This window comes from Ranitomeya variabilis, chromosome 4 (assembly GCF_051348905.1).
Source record: "Ranitomeya variabilis isolate aRanVar5 chromosome 4, aRanVar5.hap1, whole genome shotgun sequence".
NCBI lineage: Eukaryota > Metazoa > Chordata > Amphibia > Anura > Dendrobatidae > Ranitomeya > Ranitomeya variabilis.
Genome location: NC_135235.1, coordinates 528,469,179 through 528,489,879, shown reverse-complemented (window position 1 = coordinate 528,489,879; position 20,701 = coordinate 528,469,179).

Here is a 20,701-nt window from a genome sequence, read left to right as displayed (position 1 = left end):
TGTATTGGCGGAAAAATAAGAAAGTTATGGCTCTGGGAAGAAGGCGAGCGAAAAGCAGAATTGCAAAAACTAAAGGGCTGCGGTGTAAGGGGTTAATATTCAGTATAATGGTATTTAGGAAGTTTGTTCACTCTTCAAGTGAACTAAAGCAAAGTGGAAAGGAGAAAAAAATAAAAATTCCATTAAAATCTACTTTTCACCCCAAACTTTCAGTAATGAGAAGACATACCCCACAATTTGTTACAGCAATATCCTATATGTGGTCGTACTCCACTGTTTTGGCTGCACAGCAGTCACAGAAGGGAAAGATTGCCATTTTGGCTTTTGTACTGCAAATTTTTGAGTTTGTTTTCATTAGCCATATTGTGTTTGTAGAGCCCCTGAGGTATTGCTACAGAGGAAACCCCAACCCCCTCCATTAAAAAAATAAATTAAATGCATTTGGGAAACTACACTTTTAAGGAATTCATTCAGGGCTATAGTGAATATAGTACTGGCTTACCATGGAGCTGTGAAAATGAAAATGTTTTTGGGTAAATCTACATTATATTGTAACACACAATTTTTCATTTCTACAAAAGATAATTAAAAAATGTATCCCCTAATGTATTATGCCATTTCTGCTAAGTACAGTAATGTCCTAATATGTGGTCATTCATTAGTTTTTGGGCACCCAGTGAGTTTCAGAAGGGAAGGGGCACCATTTGGAGTGGCAATTTTGCTGGAATGGTTACCCGTCACCACATTGTATTTGCAGAGCTCCTGAGGGATAAGTACAGAGGAAACGTCTCCACCTGAAATAACCACATTTATGGAAACTGAACTTGTGGCTTTTATCAAGTGTCTTCAAGAAATGTATTTGTATTAGATGGCAGAAAGTGATAATTACAATATTTTTCCCAATCAGGTGTTTTTGGTTTTTTTTTTTTTTTTGTATTTTCTTTTTTTTTTAAAATCTTCCCAACGCTGACCGTGTAGTTTAACCCCTTAATGACAGCAATACGTCTTAGTTGACCTGAGATATAAGAGACTAGCATCTCCATACAGGTGACAATCCTGCAGCTGTCGGCTGTCCACTATAGCTGACAACTTGCTGTATGAGCCATGATCAGTATTTGCACCTTCCAAATCTGTTTAGCCCCTTAGATGCTGCTGTCAATAGTGACTACATCATTATAAATGGTTAACAGAGTGTGGCTTCTCCCTCTTTATCCCAATCGGTGCCCTCAGATCATGATTTTGTGGTCCTGATGTTTGCCATGGCAATTCACGTCCAAATAGCGGTCTTAGAGTCTGACGGCCGTAGTAATCTGTTCAGAAGTTAGAGGCATTTAGGTGGTAAAAATACACATTTTCATTTCTGTCATACCACTTTGCATTAATTCCTGAAAAGCACCTGGAGGGTTAATAAACTACCTGACAGCAGTTTTCAATATGTCAGGGGGTGCTGTTTTTAAAATGGTATCACGTTTGGGGGTTTCCCAATATATGAGACCCCTAAAGTCACTTCAAACATGGATAGGTCCCTAAAAAATTTTTGTAAATTTCCTTGAAAAAATGAAAAATTACTGCTACATTTTTAAACCTCCTAAAATGCTAACAAAATAAAATAACATTTTACAAATGGTGCTGATGTAAAGCCGACATGTGGGAAATGTTATTTATTAATGGTTTTCTGTGGTATGACTATCTGGATTAAAGGGATAATCATTCAAATTCAGAAAATTGCTAATTTTTTAACATTTTTCTCAAATTTTTGATATTTTTTATAAATAAACACAAAACCTATTGACCTAAATTTACCATTGTCATAAAGTATAATGTGCCACGAAAAAACAATCTCAAAATCACTGGGATTTGTTGAAGCATTGCAGCGTTATTACCACATAAAGTGACACTGGTCAGATTTCAAAAATTTGGCTCTGTCACTAAGGGGTTAAGTCACATATTAACTTTATTCTGTGGGTCAGTACAGTTAAGGAGATAAAATAAATATATATATATATATATATATATATATATATATATATATATATATATATATATATATATATATATATATATATATATATATTTTAAGCTGAAGAGCCCGGCGTTGCCTGGGCATAGTAAATATCTGTGGTTAGTTATAGCACCTCACTTCTCTCATTCCCCCCTAACACTTGTCATTTCGACCTCACATCTGTCATTTTCCGATCACTCCACTATTTTCCCTCACTCCTCTCATTTTGCATTCACACCTTTTCATTTTCACCTCACACCTTTCATTTTCACCTCAGTATATACATGTTTGTCATCTCCCTTATATATAGTATACACCTGTATGTCATCTCCTGTATATAGTATGTACAGTGGGGCAAAAAAGTATTTAGTCAGTCAGCAATAGTGCAAGTTCCACCACTTAAAATGATGAGCGGCGTCTGTAATTTACATCATAGGTAGACCTCAACTATGGGAGACAAACTGAGAAAAAAAAATCCAGAAAATCAGTGTCTGTTTTTTTTTATCATTTTATTTGCATATTATGGTGGAAAATAAGTATTTGGTCAGAAACAAACAATCAAGATTTCTGGCTCTCACAGACCTGTAACTTCTTCAAGAGTCTCCTCTTTCCTCCACTCATTACCTGTAGTAATGGCACCTGTTTAAACTTATCAGTATAAAAAGACACCTGTGCACACCCTCAAACAGTCTGACTCCAAACTCCACTATGGTGAAGACCAAAGAGCTGTCAAAGGACACCAGAAACAAAATTGTAGCCCTGCACCAGGCTGGGAAGGCTTAATCTGCAATAGCCAACCAGCTTGGAGTGAAGAAATCAACAGTGGGAGCAATAATTAGAAAATGGAAGACATTCAAGACCACTGATAATCTCCCTCGATCTGGGGCTCCACGCAAAATCCCACCCCGTGGGGTCAGAATGATCACAAGAACGGTGAGCAAAAATCCCAGAACCACGCGGGGGGACCTAGTGAATGAACTGCAGAGAGCTGGGACCAATGTAACAAGGCCTACCATAAGTAACACACTACGCCACCATGGACTCAGATCCTGCAGTGCCAGACGTGTCCCACTGCTTAAGCCAGTACATGTCCGGGCCCATCTGAAGTTTGCTAGAGAGCATTTGGATGATCCAGAGGAGTTTTGGGAGAATGTCCTATGGTCTGATGAAACCAAACTGGAACTGTTTGGTAGAAACACAACTTGTCGTGTTTGGAGGAAAAAGAATACTGAGTTGCATCCATCAAACACCATACCTACTGTAAAGCATGGTGGTGGAAACATCATGCTTTGGGGCTGTTTCTCTGCAAAGGGGCCAGGACGACTGATCCGGGTACATGAAAGAATGAATGGGGCCATGTATCGTGAGATTTTGAGTGCAAACCTCCTTCCATCAGCAAGGGCATTGAAGATGAAACGTGGCTGGGTCTTTCAACATGACAATGATCCAAAGCACACCACCAGGGCAACAAAGGAGTGGCTTCGTAAGAAGCATTTCAAGGTCCTGGAGTGGCCTAGCCAGTCTCCAGATCTCAACCCTATTGAAAACCTTTGGAGGGAGTTGAAAGTCCGTGTTGCCAAGCGAAAAGCCAAAAACATCACTGCTCTAGAGGAGATCTGCATGGAGGAATGGGCCAACATACCAACAACAGTGTGTGGCAACCTTGTGAAGACTTACAGAAAACGTTTGACCTCTGTCATTGCCAACACAGGATATATTACAAAGTATTGAGATGAAATTTTGTTTCTGACCAAATAATTAGTTTCCACCATAATATGCAAATAAAATGATAAAAAAACAGACAATGTGATTTTCTGGAATTTTTTTCTCAGTTTGTCTCCCATAGTTGAGGTCTAACTATGATGTAAATTACAGACGCCTCTCATCTTTTTAAGTGGTGGAACTTGCACTATTGCTGACTGACTAAATATTTTTTTGCCCCACTGTACCTGTATGTCATCTCCCCCTGTATATAGTATATACCTGCTGTGTGTCATCTCCCCTGTATATAGTATATATCTGTGTGTCATCTCCTCCTGTATATACCTGTGTGTCATCTCCCCTGTAAATAGTATATACCTGTGTGTCATCTCCTCCTGTATATAGTATATATCTGTATGTCATCTCCTGTATTAGACCTCGTTCACACGTTATTTGGTCAGTATTTTTACCTCAGTATTTGTAAGCTAAATTGGCAGCCTGATAAATCCCCAGCCAACAGTAAGCCCACCCCCTGGCAGTATATATTAGCTCACACATACACATAATAGACTGGTCATGTGACTGACAGCTGCCGGATTCCTATATGGTACATTTGTTGCTCTTGTAGATTGTCTGCTTATTAATCAGATTTTTATTTTTGAAGGATAATACCAGACTTGTGTGTGTTTTAGGGCGAGTTTCGTGTGTCAAGTTGTGTGTGTTGAGTTGCGTGTGGCGACATGCGTGTAGCAACTTTTTGTGTGTCGAGTTGCATGTGACAGGTTAGTGTAGCAAGTTGTGTGCAGCAAGTTTTGCGCATGGCGAGTTTTGAGCGTGGCAAGTTTTATGTGTGGTGCCTTTTGAGTATGTGCAAGTTTTGTGTGAGGCAACTTTTGCATGTGTTGCAACTTTTGTGCATGTGGCAATTTTTCCGCGTGTGCAAGTTTTGCGTGTGGCGAGTTTTCCATGTGGAGAGTTTTGCGCGTGGCCAATTTTGCGCGTGGTGAGTTTTGAGCAGCGACTTTTGTGTTTCGACTTTTATGTGGCAAGGTTGGTGTATGTGTGGTGAAATGTGCGCTGAGGGTGGTATATGTGTTTGAGCACGTGGTAGTGTGTGGCGCATTTTGTGTGTGTGTTCATATCCCCGTGGTGTTGTGGTGATTATCCCATGTCGGGGCCCCACCTTAGCAACTGTACAGTATATACTCTTTGGCGCCATCGCTCTCATTCTTTAAGTCCCCCTTGTTCACATCTGGCAGCTGTTAATTTGCCTCCAACACTTTTCCTTTCATTTTTTCCCCATTATGTAGATAGGGGCAAAATTGTTTGGTGAATTGGAAAGCGTGGGGCTAAAATTTCACCTCACAACATAGCCTATGACGCTCTCGGGGTCCAGACGTGTGACTGTGCAAAATTTTGTGCCTGTAGCTGCGACGGTTCAGATGCCAATCCCGGACATACACACATACACACATTCAGCTTTATATATTAGATTTCATTAGAATTTCCTTTTTTTTTTTTTTTTTTTTGTTTTATTCCATATTTTATGATCCAACATGACCTAATATCAGCAATTTCCTTTTAATTATGACCAGGGGTGCACCAATCTTTACAAGCCACTGTAATAAGTAAAATGGGTCACTTGCATTTTTGTTTTTCATTGTATGGTAGTGCATTTTTTTACATGCACTTTTATCGTGTTTTTGACCCTGCATTTTTTTTTTTTGTCTTGTTGGTGTCAGCTGCTTTATTTGGCTTGATACAAAACTTGATACAAAACTTGATACAGTCATGTGCGGATTACATGCGTTTTTGATGAGTTTCCACTGCGGAAACGCACTAAAAATACCTGTGCATGTTTTTACCTGCAGGTAAATCCCATACACTTTAGGCTTATGTGCACACGTTGCAGATCCGCAGCAGTTTTCCATGCGGTGTACAGTACCATGTAAAACTATGGAAAACCAAATCTGCAGTGCACATGCTGCGGAAAATTCCGTGGTTTATTTATTCAGTCGCCATGACAGCACAACGAGAGGGAATCCGCCCTTCAGGGACAGGAAACCTACAGACATAAAAAGGGCGGTACCTCTCTCCCACGTCAGTTGGTTTCCTGTCCCTGACAGCGGAACCTCTTCAGACTGGCCTCGTGAAGAAGGTCGAAGAATGAAGATCCCACTCCTGCCAGACCGGTACAGGTAGCGGGGGTCCCCTACCTCGGCCTGGTCAGGTGAATGGAGGCACCACACGGCAGGGGGACTGTTCGTGTAGGTGACAGCAGGAGGAAGCAGCTCTGGTGTGGATGAGCTGGCTTCTGCGGTGTCCGCGCCTGGTGAGTATAAGGTTCTCGTAGGGCCGTGTCTGCTGGAGCCCGGGGTCTGCCGCCGCCTGCGCTGGTGCCGGCATCGGCTGGGGAGTGGGGCCGTCCTTGTCCGGCGCGTCGGCTCCCTGCGCCGCAGCCGCGACCGGAAGGGGCGTGTCCGGATGACGCGGCGGGCGGCGCGGGTGGATGACGCGGCCGGGCATGCGCAGTAGCGCTTTCTTCCCGGCTAATGGCGGCGCCCGGCGTTTTGGAAGGGTGTTGGTCCTCGGGGTCTCCGGCACTAGGACACGGCTCTGGCGGTGGACCGGAACCAATCGGCAGGTCCGATCAGCGGACACCTGGAGTGTTTCCCTGCTGATCCCCGGCTGGGGGCGGTACCTAGGGGGATTTAAGCCGTGCACGTGGGCCACAGCGTGTTCCTGACCGTCTATCCATCATGGAGTCGCCGGAAGGAACAACGCAGAGCGGTGAGCAACAGCAGCCACTAGAGCAGCCTCAGGCAGAAAAGCCTTTGAGGAGCTCCCAGCGTCGTTCTACTGATAGTCGTGCTGGTGGAGCTAAAGAGTCCCGATCATCAAAGTCCTCAGGCCGTAAAAGTTCGTCGGCTACGAAGGACCCCCCGAATACGGTACCACTCATTGCTGGCGGGGTAAGTGATCTTCGTGAATGTTCAGTTATTGATCATTGTTCCCCTTATATTCCCTCTCTCCTTATTAGGGGAGAAAGTGTGTAACTAAGGCCAAACATAGGCAGTGTGCCGAACCACTTCCGGATGGGCACGTAAAGAGATTGTGTAAATCCTGTGTTCAACAATTGCTAGAGGAAGAGGCTCCTGATCTGACCTCTACAATAAGGAAGATGGTCAGACAAGAAGTCCGGAGTTCTGTGAGATCCAGGTCTCGTATAACAGAAATTGAGAAATTATCCCCTGTTTCAGATGTGGGTTCGGACTCGGGGGAGCTCAGCTCAGGGTCCCTCCCGTCTTCTTCCTCCTCTGAGGAAATGGAATCTGGTCGAGCCTGTCTGTCCCTTGATAGTTAACCATCTGGTTAAAGCAGTCAACAGCACAATGGGGATAGAGGACACCCAGTCGGAGTGCCCTATTCAGGACGTTATGTTCAGGGGTATAGAGCGGAAATCCCGAAGGGCCTTTCCAGTGGTGGACAAAATTAAAACATTGATCTCAAAAGAGTGGAAGAAACCCGAGAGAAAGGGGTCACTTCCGCCAGCATATAAAAGGAGATATCCTTTTGAGGAGGAGGCTTCATCCTCATGGGATAAGGTTCCGAAGCTAGATGCGGCAGTTGCTAAGGCGTGCAAGAAAACATCTCTTCCCTTTGATGATTTGGGGAACCTAAAGGACCCTTTAGATAGGAAAGCTGATATCTTCCTCAAAGGGGCCTGGGAGACTTCGGCTGGATCCTTGAGACCAGCTATAGCAGCCACCTGTACGGCTCGGTCCCTGATGGTGTGGTTAGGTCACCTTGAAGATCAGCTCAAGGATAAAGTTCCCAGGACTGAAATATTATCCTCTATGCCTATAATCCAAGATGCTGCAGCCTTCCTTTCGGACGCGTCAGCGGACTCGGTCAGGTTAGCCGCCAGATCCTCAGCATTATCCAACGCAGCCCGGAGAGCGCTATGGATTAAATGTTGGCCAGGGGACTTACAGGCCAGAACAAAATTGTGTAGCATTCCCTGTGATGGAGCTCATTTATTCGGCCCGGTCCTGGATGAGCTTTTAGAGAAAGCGGGAGATAATAAAAAACGCTTTCCTTTCCTTGGAAGACCCTTTCACAGACGGGACTACAATAGAGCTTGGTCTAACCACAGAAGGCCATATAGAGATTCTAACAGGGAGTCTACTAGATACGACAGCAACAGGAGAAGGGGTAAAAGATTTATCTTTAATCCTTCACGAGATTCTAAAAAACCACAATGACGGGCGGTCCAGGTGGGGGGTAGGCTTTTGGCCTTCTACCCGGCCTGGGTACAGATCACGAACAGTCCGTGGATTTTGAGCATTGTAGAAAAAGGCCTAAGGTTCGATTTTCATCATATTCCTCGGGACAAGTTTATGTTGACACCTGTTCGTTCTTCCTCTACAGAACAGTTTGCGCTGGAGTCAGAGGTCCGGGAACTTCAACAGAAGAAGGTTCTAATCAGGGTCCCTACAGAAGAGGAAGGTAGGGGGTTCTATTCCCCTCTATTCCTGATCAAGAAGCCAGATGGCTCATATCGCACTATTATTAATTTGAAAGGCCTGAACAATTTCTTGTTGGTTCCGTCCTTCAAGATGGAATCTGTTAAAACAGCAATAAAATTACTCTTTAACTATTGCTTTATGGTCGTCTTGGACCTCAAAGATGCCTACTACCACGTTCCAATACATGTAGATCATCAAAGATTTCTTAGGGTGGCGGTTTCACTTGCCGCCACGGTAGAGCATTTTCAATATCAGGCACTTCCCTTCGGTGTCGCGGTCGCACCCCGGGTGTTCACAAAAATTATGGTGGAAGTTATGGCACACCTGCATGAACAGGACATATTAATAGTTCCATACCTTGATGATCTACTAATTGTGGGTCATTCAGAATCACATTGCAGGGACCAGCTAGAGAAGGTGATGGGGGCATTGAACAGGCTAGGCTGGATTATCAACCTTAAGAAATCGCGTCTACAGCCTCTAAAATCTCAGGAGTTTCTGGGGTTTGTTATAGACTCTAGTCGACAGGAATGTCGCCTGCCGGACTCAAAAGTAGCTAAGATCCAGCATCTAGTCTCTAGGGCAATTGACAATCCCTTAGTGTCTGTAAGAAATGCTATGTCTCTCTTGGGTTCCCTCACATCTTGCATCCCGGCGGTTCTCTGGGCTCAGTTCCACACCAGAACACTACAATGGGACGTCTTACACAATTCCCGTCGTCTAGGAGCTCGCCTCAATAGTAAATTTTCACTTTCTGCGGAGTCTACGCATTCACTTGTTTGGTGGACACACACTTCAAATCTTCGTAGGGGGGTTCCTTGGATAAATCATGTATCTAGAGTATTGACTACGGATGCCAGCCCTAAGGGATGGGGAGCTCACTTAAGGGAGGATTGGGTTCAGGGGCTATGGTCTCAGTCTGAGCAGGACTCATCCTCCAATCTGAAAGAGCTATTGGCCGTAGATCACGCCTTAAATAGGTTCCTTATACCCCTACAGGGTCGACACGTCAGGCTGTTATCGGACAACCGGGTAACCGTGCTCTACATTAATCGTCAAGGAGGTACGCGATCCAGTTCGTTAATGAAGGTCGCAAATCATATTTTTCAGATGGCCGAAGAACATCTTCTCTCCCTAACGGCTCTTCATTTAAAAGGAAGTCTCAATACCAAAGCCGACTATCTAAGCCGCAACATGCTCAGACAGGGAGAGTGGTCGCTGAATCCAGCTATCTTCGAGCAGATCATACAGATGTGGGGTTGTCCAGAAATAGACCTTTTTGCCAGCAGGGAGAACAAAAAATTACAACAGTTCTGCTCCCTAGATCCAAAAGACAACTCATATGCAGTAGACGCTTTTCTGATATCATGGCACTTCAGTCTCGCTTATGCCTTCCCCCCTCTAAACCTAATCCCATTAGTTCTGAGGAAGATTCGGGAGGACAGAGCCCGGGTAATCTTAATAGCCCCATTTTGGCCCAAAAGAGCGTGGTTCCCGTGGCTGAGGAAGATGTCTCTCTGCCAACCGTGGATTCTTCCAGAATTGCCACATCTGCTCTCCCAAGGCCCAATCCTCCATCCGCGAGTAGCCAACTTACATCTAGCGGCGTGGAGTTTGAGAGGTCGTTACTAAGGAGGAAGGAATTCTCTCAGGATCTAATAAATACACTCCTTAAGAGTAGGAAACCCGCTACAACAAACATCTATGTTAGAGTGTGGAGAAAATTTCTATCAAGTACAGGGGCTCAGATAGACCAAAAACCATGTATAAATCAGGTTCTTGAATTTTTACAGAAAGGTCTAGAAATGGGTCTGGCCACAAGTACTCTGAGTTCAAGTATCGGCTCTGGGGGTGCTATATAATTTTAACTTGGCCAGCAATCACTGGATTTCTAGGTTTTTCAAAGCAGTGACTAGGTCCAGACCAATCATAAAACAAAAGTTAGTCCCATGGGACCTAAATCTGGTACTCTCAGCCTTAACGCAAGCCCCATTCGAGCCTATCGATACTATCCCTATAAAAATCCTTTCGATCAAAACGGCCCTCTTGGTGGCACTCACATCTGCAAGAAGGGTTAGTGATCTGCAGGCACTTTCCAGACATCCACCATACATGCAGTTTAGGGAGGATAGAGTAATCATGAGACCTGATCCCCTCTACCTTCCAAAAGTTGCTACAAAATTCCATAGATTACAAGAGGTAGTCCTACCTTCGTTTTGCTCTAATCCTACCAATGATAAAGAACGTAGATTTCATTCCTTAGATGTGAGAAGATGCCTCCTTAAATATATTTCTGTCTCAAATGATTGGAAAAAAAAGAACTCCTTGTTTGTAGCTTATCAGGGAGTGAGGAAGGGTCTTAAGGTACCTTCACACGAAACGACTTTGTAACGATATCGCTAGCGATCCGTGACGTTGCAGCGTCCTCGCTAGCGATATCGTTTAGTTTGACACGCAGCAGCGATCAGGATCCTGCTGTGATGTCGCTGGTCGCTGAATAAAGTCCAGAACTTTATTTGGTCGTCCGATCGCCGTGTATCGTTGTGTTTGAAAGCAAAAGCAACGATACCAGCGATGTTTTACACTGGTAACCAGGGTAAACATCGGGTTACCAAGCGCAGGGCCGCGCTTAGTAACCCGATGTTTACCCTGGTTACCAGCGTAAAAGTAAAAAAAACAAACAGTACATGCTCACCTGCGCGTCCCCCAGCGTCTGCTTCCTGACACTTACTGAGCGCCGGCCCTAAAGTGAAAGTGAAAGCACAGCGGTGACGTCACCGCTGTGCTGTTAGGGCCGGAGCTCAGTCAGTGTCAGGAAGCAGACGCTGGGGGACGCGCAAGGTGAGTATGTACTGTTTGTTTTTTTTACTTTTACGCTGGTAACCAGGGTAAACATCGGGTTACTAAGCGCGGCCCTGCGCTTAGCAACCCGATGTTTACCCTGGTTACCCGGGGACCTCGGCATCGTTGGTCGCTGGAGAGCGGTCTGTGTGACAGCTCCCCAGCGATCAAACAGCGACGCTGCAGCGATCGGCATCGTTGTCGCTATCGCTGCAGCGTCGCTTCGTGTGAAGGTACCTTTAGAGTATCTAAAAACACCTTAGCCAGATGGATCAGGGAGGCGATCTGTCTCGCTTATACCGCAGGTGGCAACGAAGTTCCAGAGGGTATAAAAGCACACTCCACGAGGGCCGTAGCATCTTCATGGGCGGAGAGATCAGAAGTATCGATAGAAGACATATGTAAGGCGGCCACATGGTCTTCTCCATCTACCTTTCTTAAACACTACAGGTTAGATCTGGGTAGTTCCTCAGACCTTACGTTTGGGAGAAGGGTACTTGAGGCTGTTATCCCTCCCTAATCTTCTTATTTTCTCTGAAAGTCTCTCGTTGTGCTGTCATGGCGACTGAATAAATACGTACGCTACTTACCTGGTAGCAGTGTTTTTTCAGGAGCCCATGACAGCACCCTTATATTCCCTGCCCTATTCTTTCTTTGATGTTGCAACACTTTTTTCATGGTTTTTCCTCTTCCATGTTCACTCATATAATAAAATGTACATAATTGTATGCTGCATCTGTGTTACTAACCAAGGTGGTCCTCTCATGCTCTGGAACCAACTGACGTGGGAGAGAGGTACCGCCCTTTTATGTCTGTAGGTTTCCTGTCCCTGAAGGGCGGATTCCCTCTCGTTGTGCTGTCATGGGCTCCTGAAAAAACACTGCTACCAGGTAAGTAGCGTACGTATTTTCCACAGCATGTCAATTCTTTGTGCGGATTCTACAGTGTTTTACACCTGCTCCTCTATAGGAATCCGCAGGTGAAAACCGCACAAAATCTGCATATAATCCGCAGGTAAAACGCAGGGCGTTTAACCAGCGTATTCTGCAGAATCCGTGCGGAACAATCCGCAATGGAATCCGCAACGTGTGCACATAGCCTTATTCGAACTGTAACACGCTGTGTTTTTGACACCATGAAAAAATTAATGTCAAATTCACCAAAAACTGATTGTGGTCAACAGTCTTATCATTTGGATAATTTCAGACACCACAATGAAAAATATGTAATTTTTCTTTTTTTTTTGTAAGAGTACCTATTTGTTTAACCCCTTAAAGACCTATGACGTTCTATGCACGTCATAGGTCTCCTCCCCCTCTTTAGTGCAGTTTTCCATATGTAGTCAGAAAATCGTGTTTTGGGCACAGGGCAGGGTTCAGAGGGGAAAGATCACTATTTGACTTTTGGAATGCTACATTGAATATAATAGATTGCAGACACAATGTGGCATTGTTAAGGGCTTGTCTATTTTTGGATATGCAAGTTTTTTTTTTCCTTCTACTTTTATGAAGATGAGATGTACAAAAAAATAGCAATTCTGGCATTAAATTTATTTTAAGTATTTTATCTTTACGCCACTCATTGTGCAGCAAAGATGACATGACATTTAGGCTATGTGCCCACGTTGCGTTTTTTAAGCATTTTTTTTTCCGCTGCATCACATTATTTTTAATGGAATTCCGCATTGTTGTGCCCATGCTGTGTTTTTTTTCTTCAGCGGAAACGCATCGCGGAAAAAAAAACGCAGCATGTTCATTGATTTGCGGAATTGCAGCAATTTTGCCGCTATATGATTGTATTGGGACACATGGAAAAAAACGCATGAAAAACGTGACAAATACGTGAAAAAAATGCTTGAAAATTGAGAGCGGATTTTCTGGTTTTGATGAGGAAAATTCTGCTTACAATCTGCAACGTGGGCACATAGCCTTATTCTGCGGGCCAATGTGATTACAGTGATCCTAAGTTTCCTTTTTTTTTTTTTTTTCTTTTTCTTATGTTTTACTACTTTGACACAATAAAAACCCTTTAGTTAAGAAAGTTTTTGTCACCATATTCTGAGAGTTACAACATTTTAATTTTTGCATTGACAGACCTGAGTAGGGGTTCTTTTTTTTTTTTTTTTTTTTTTTTTTTTTATTTTTCCAGGATGATTTGGAGTTTTTATTGGTACCAATTTGGAGTACATAACATCTGTTGATCACTTTTTAACCCCTTAACACTCGATGACTGATTGATTATATCCCTCATAGGGCGCCTCTCCCTCTTTGATGCAGGCTCTGGAGCTGAGCCCGCACCTTTTCTGGCACATGACAGCTTATCTGATTAGCTGTCATGGGCCCCTAACAGCCACGGGTGGAATCGCGATCCACCCACGGCTCTTAACTAGTTCAATGCCACTGTCAATCTCTGACAGTGGCATTTAACTACTGCAAACCAGATGGGCATTTTGGCTCTGCCTATAGGCGCTCGTGTCACGTGACTGCAGGTAACCGATGGGTTGGCATGACAATCCGGGAAACTACAGGAGACTTGTGTGGTTGTCATTGCCGAACTGCTATGAGCACCGCCTGGTGGTCGGTGTTCATAGCAGTTTCAAAGATAAAGCCGTGTGCACTACTACTGGTGGTGCCCAGGTAGGTTCCCACACCATGTGATACTAAAAGAAAGTGAAAAAAAAAATTATATATATATATATATATATATATATATATATATATATATATATATATATATATATATTCAAATCACGCCGCATTTGAAAATAAAATCATAAAAAAAAAAAAAAAATTGAGAAAAAATACACACTTGGTATCTCTGCGTTCAGAATTGCCCGATCTATCAAGATATAAAAAGCATTAATTCGATTGGTAAAAAAAAAAAAAGTCAGCTTGGTGTGCAAAAAATAAGCTCTCACTCAGACCCAGATTCCGAAAAAAAAAAAAATTAATGTTTGGATTATTTTTTTCCACCACTTAACCCCTTCCCGACCTGTGACACAGCGTATGTGTCATGAAAGTCGGTGCCAATCCGACCTGTGACGCATATGCTGTGTCACAGAATGATCGCTTCCCTGCAGGTCGGGTGAAAGGGTTAACTCCAATTTCACCCGACCTACAGGGACAGGGGAAGTGGTACTTCAGCGCAGGGGGGTGGCTTCGCCCCCCCGTGGCTACGATCGCTCTGATTGGCTGTTGAAAGTGAAACAGTGAAGCACTTGGGGGTTCAAAGTGCTCACCGCATATCTAGATAAGTTCCTTGGAGGGTCTAGTTTCCAAAATGGGGTCACTTGTGGGGGGTTTCTACTGTTTAGGCACATCAAGGGCTCTGTAAACGCAACGTGACGCCCGCAGACCATTCTATCAAAGTCTGCATTTCAAAACGTCACTACTTCCCTTCCGAGCCCCGACGTGTGCCCAAACAGTAGTTTACCCCCACATATGGGGTATCAGCGTACTCAGGACAAACTGGGCAAGAAATTTTGGGGTCCAATTTCTCCTGTTACTCTTGTGAAAATAAAAAATTGCTTGCTAAAAAATAATTTTTGAGGAAAGAAAAATGATTTTTTATTTGCACGGCTCTGCGTTATAAACTTCTGTGAAGCACGTGGGGTTTAAAGTGCTCACCACACATCTAGATTAGTTCCATGGGTGGTCTAGTTTCAAAAATGGGGTCACTTGTGGGGGAGCTCCAATGTTTAGGCACACAGGGGCTCTCCTAATGCGACATGGTGTCCGCTAACAATTGGAGCTAATTTTTCATTCAAAAAGTCAAATGGCGCTCCTTCCCTTCCGAGCCCTGCCGTGTGCCCAAACAGTGGTTTACCGCCACATGTGAGGTATTGGTGTACTCAGGAGAAATTGCCCAATAAATGTTAGGATCCCTTTTATCCTGTTGCCCATGTGGAAATGAACAAATTGAGGCTAAAAGAAATTTTTTGTGACAAAAAGTACTTTTTCATTTTTACTGATCAATTTGTGAAGCACCTGGGGGTTCAAAGCGCTCACTATGCATCTAGATAAGTTTCTTGGGGGGCCTAGTTTCTAAAATGGGGTCACTTGTGGGGGAGCTCCAATGTTTAGGCACACAGGGGCTCTCCAAAGGTGTCATGGTGTCCGCTAAAGATTGGAGCCAATTTTTTCATTGAAAAATTCAAATGGCGCTCCTTCCCTTCCGAGCCCTGTCGTGCGCCCAAACAGTGGACCCTCCCCACATATGCGGTATCGGCGTACTCAGGACAAATTGTACAATAACTTTTGGGGTCCAGTTTCTCCTTTTACCCTTGGGAAAATAAAAAAATTGTTGCTAAAAGATCATTTTTGTGACTAAAAAGTTAAATGTTAATTTTTTCCTTCCATGTTGCTTCTGCTGCTGTGAAGCACCTGAAGGGTTAATAAACTTCTTGAATGTGGTTTTGAGCACCTTGAGGGGTGCAGTTTTTAGAATGGTGTCACTTTTGGGTATTTTCAGCCATATAGACCCCTCAAACTGACTTCAAATGTGAGGTGGTCCCTAAAAAAAAAATGGTTTTGCAAATTTCGTTGTAAAAATGAGAAATCGCTGGTCAAATTTTAACCCTTATAACTTCCTAGCAAAAAATTATTTTGTTTCCAAAATTGTGCTGATGTAAAGTAGACATGTGGGTAATGTTATTTATTAACTATTTTGTGTCACATAACTCTCTCGTTTAACAGAATAAAAATTCAAAATTTGAAAATTGCGAAATTTTCAAAATTTTTGCCAAATTTCCATTTTTTCACTAATAAACGCCAAAATTATCGACCTAAATTTACCACTAACATGAAGCCCAAGATGTCCCGAAAAAAACAAACTCAGAACTGCTAGGATCCGTTGAAGCGTTCCTGAGTTATTAACTCATAAAGGGACACTGGTCAGAATTGCAAAAAACGGCCAGGTCATTAAGGTCAAAATAGGCTGGGTCATGAAGGGGTTAAATAAGAGAGAACTTTAGACCTGTTTGGTATCTACGAACTCTAGATGACCTGGGGAATCATAATGACATGTCAGTTTTAGCATTTAGTGAACATGGTAAAAAAATTGCACCTGTTTTTGCAATTTCACCACACTTAGAATTCTTTTCCAGTACACGATATGGGAAAAGCAATAGTGTTGTTCAAAATAAAACTTGCCCCGCAAATAACAAGCCCTCAAGTTTAACTTCACATACAGGGGAATTAGATTGCGGTGATTCAGAATTAATTTTAAAGCTGAAATGCTCAGCCCGGCCCTAAGTAACCCACCATATCCCAGTTAAGGGCACATTCAGACATCCATGCAAATCTGAGATCGGACCGCAATGTATGGACTGGCCACAGGTCTCCAAACCCGAGTGTGACCGTTTCATATATTATGAAGCTGTCACGCTCCAGTCAGGAGAACAGGGGCCAGTCCGTGCACTGCGGCCCGATCTCGGACTGATTTATACAGAAATCTGAATACACCCTTAGGCCAGTTTCACATGTTCTGATATTTCCGGTACTGGAGATATCCGTATCCATGTGTGTAAGGCTGGAGTCGCACACAACGTATAAAAATACGGTCCGTTTTTTACAGACCAAATAAGCAGAAATGTTCCCTGAACAGTGATCCGTATGTCATCCGTAGGCAAGGTGTGGCAGTGTATTTTGTGCATGTAAACCTCCGTATGGCAAGATTTCCTTGCCGGCCTGCAAAATGGACATAGAATGGATCCATGGGCTCAAATATTCGTGAAAACAAAAAAAATAAATATATATATATATATATATATATATATATATATATATATATATATATATATATATATATATATATATATATATATATATATATATATATATATAATAAATATCTACACATAGTATAGAATATATATCTGTTCTATTCTAACCTGTCAGTGTGATTTTACTGTACACCGCACTGAATTACCGGCTTTTCTATGGAACACCGCTGCGTATTTCTCGCAAGTCACACGCATTGTCCGTGTGTAATCCGTATTTTTCTCACCCCCATAGACTTTCATTGGTTGATTTTTTTTTTTTTTTTTACGCAATACGCTGACAAACGCAGCATGATGTGATTTTTCTCAGCCCGTAAAATACGGCCGAGAAGTAAACATCTGATGGAAGCTGCCCCATAGAGAAAAATTGGTCAGTGTGCAATGCGTTGTTTTTGCGTCTCTCATGCGTCCGTATTCCTCTCTAGTGACCCCGGCCTAATACTTGTGGCAACCGTGTGCTGCATAACTGCCACATGTACTGGCGCTTGTGAAGCAGCTGTACAGCACTGTTCCCTGGCGCCAGGTGCTGAAGACCATTCTCCTCATTCTCACCTGCTCTGCCGGCGATCAGTGCGAGCAGGAGAGAATGTTGAGTTGTATTCAACTGATAATAACGAGAGTAGGCTGCGGCTGATGGTTGTATTCATCAGCAGCCGCCTGTGCTATAAACAAATGTAAAATCGTTGTGGGTTCCCCTGTGTTTTTCATAACCAGACAGGCAAAACTGAGAGCTGCTGCCGCTGTCAGCTTCACCAAGGCTGGTTATCAAGAATAGAGGGGTCCCCATGGTGGATATTATTATTATTATTATTATTATTATTATTATGTAAATTAGTTTTTTTTTAATTTGCATTTTGCAGAGAGAAATAAGTATTTGATCCTTGATGGCAAAACCCTTATTGGCAAGCACAGCAGTCAGACATTTTTTGTAGTTGATGATGTTTGCGCACATGTCAGGAGGAATTTTGGTCCACTTCCATTTGCAGATCATCTCTAAATCATTAAGATTTTGAAGCTGTCGCTTGGCAACTCGGAGATTCAACTCCCTCCATAAGTTTTCAATGGGATTAAGGTCTGGAGCCTGGCTAGGCCACTCCATGACCTTAATGTGCTTCTTTTTGAACCACTCCTTTGTTGCCTTGGCTGTATGTTTTGGGTCATTGCCTTGCTGGAAGACCCAGCCATGACCCATTTTTAATGTCCTGGCTGACGGAAGGAGGTTGTGACTCAGGATTTTACGGTACATGGCTCTATCCATTCTCCCATTGATGTGGTGAATTAGTCTTGTGTCCTTAGCAGAGAAACACCCCCAAAACATAATGTTTCCACCTCCATACTTGACAGTAGTGACAGTGTTCTTTGGGTCATAGGCAGTATTTCTCTTCTTCCAAACACGGTGAGTTGAGTTAATGCCAAAGAGCTCAATTTTTGTCTGATCACAGCACCTTCTCCCAATCACTCACAGAATCATCCAGGTGTTCCTTGGCAAACTTCAGATGGGCCTGTACATGTGCCTTCTTGAGCAGGGGGTCCTTGCGGGCACTGTAGGATTTTAAACCTTTTACGGCGTAATGTGTTACCAATGGTTTTCTTGTTGACTATGGTCCCAGCTGCCTTGAGATCATTAACAAGTTCCCCCCCGTGTAGTTTTAGGCTTATTTCTCAACTTCCTCATGATCAAGGCTACCCCACGAGGTGAGATTTTGCATGGTGCCCCAGATTGATGTTGATTGACAGACATTTTCTTACTATTGCACCTACAGTTGTCGTCTTCTTACCCAGCGTGTTACTTATGGTTTTGTAGCCCATTCCACCTTTGTGCAGGTCTATGATCTTGTCCCTGACATCCTTTTAAAGCTCTTTGGTCTTGCCCATGTTGTAGAGGTTAGTCTGACTGATTTAGTCTGTGGACAGGAGTCTTTTTATAAAGGGGACTATATAAAACAGCTGTCAGTAAGGCGGGTAACGAGTTGATTAGGAGCGTGTAACTGGTCTGTAGGAGCCAGAACTCTTAATGGTTGGTAGGGGATCAAATACTTATTTATCACTGCAAAATGCAAATTTATATAATTTATACAATGTGATTTTCTGGATTTTTTTATTTTCTATCTCTCAATGTTAAAATTAACCTACCCGTAAAATTGTAGACTGTTCACATCAGTGGACAAACTTACAAAGTCAGCAAGGGATCAAATACTTATTTCCCCCACTGTATTTTTTATATATAAAAGCTGGTTTTGACAACCAGCCTTGCTAAAGCAGACAGCTGGGGGCTAGTATTCTCAGGCTGGTAAGGGGCTATGGATATTAACCCCCCCCAAGCCTAAAAATGGCAGCCCGCAGCCACCCAGAAAAGGCACATCTATTGGATGCACCAGTTCTAGCTCATTGCCCGGCTCTTCCCACTTGCCCTGTAGCGGTGGCAAGTGGGGTAATATTTGTGGGGTTGTCACCTTTTTGTATTGTCTGGTGATATCAAGCCCACAGATTAGTAATGGAGAGACATCTATAAGACACCTATCCATTACTAATTCTATATTTGTATGGTAAATAAATACACAGCAAGTATAAAGTATTTTATTTGAAATAAAAACAAAATACACTTTTCCATTTTTATTCAAAAATAACAAATGGGTATACTCTCCTAATACACATTCCATTGAAGCCAACGTCTCAAAAATAAAAAAGCACAATATCCCTCACCTGTCCAACGTTCTGTCCCACGCCGTTATCCGTGTCTGGGGATAAATAGTTTGCAACCTGGATGGTGCCAAGATGTGACCGTCCAGACTGAGAACCACTGATGAATGAGCTGCTGCGAGCGTAGCATCCGTGAGCAGCGGTGACCTCATTGAGGTTACCACTGGTCACTGATGCTGCGTTCCTAGCCAGTCTGAATGGCGGTGACCTCAGCCCTGTGAGAAAGTCACTGAGTTCACTCCAATTTCCTTCTAGTTTGGGAGGAGAAGGAAGTTTCCAGGAGCTGTGCTGTTTTTGAGGTCTATTTTGTAGGACCGTTCTGTGGGAAAAGAGGCACCTGGGAAAGTATGATCTCCCATGTGCTCTATTGGGGCAAATGGATATAATTAAAAGATAAATACTGTAAATAAAAAAAGCACCAGTTCAGGATAACCTCCTTAGAAAGCCAGAACTGATAAAGCATAGCTCACTCTTTACTGGCAAGCATTAAATAATTTCCACTGAATTGGCTGTAACTTTTCCCTGCGATTATCTTAAATCACCATTCCATCGTTTTGTTATTATTTCCGCTCTGGAGTGGTGCAACTAATCGAAGTTCCCGGACCCTAATAATATACTTACCAGCTGCCGTCTTCAACTATTCCCGGAGCCTCTACAGTCCCATGATGCAACTCCTGACTGACCGTAAGTCAGAGTTAACGGTCACAAGCTGTCAGTGTAAGTCTATGAGAGCCTCGTTCTGGCTCTCATAGACTTACATTGAGTTGTGACTTCCGGATTACCCAGCAAACACTGGAGCTATCCGCCAGGTCACAACCTGCAGAAGATCAACCAGAGCCGCAGCAATAACAGATAGACAGAGGCTGATGAGTAGACTACTAAGGGCAGGAAACTTAGATTAGTGGCACCACCTCAGCGGTAAAATTACAATACCCCACAGGAGTGGCGCATTAAAAGTGACTGGATTAGAGGTATTCTGTGTAACTCTCTGGATGACAGTATTACTCTTACCTGCCAACGGTTTTGGAGGTTTCCATTTTTCTTTTTCCTGGGATTCTCCAGTGTATTCCCAGACTCAAGAACTGCCTATTAATCCAGGTGCTGACAAAACCTCACAAAGCATCTTTTCCAAAAGATTTCAGTGATGCT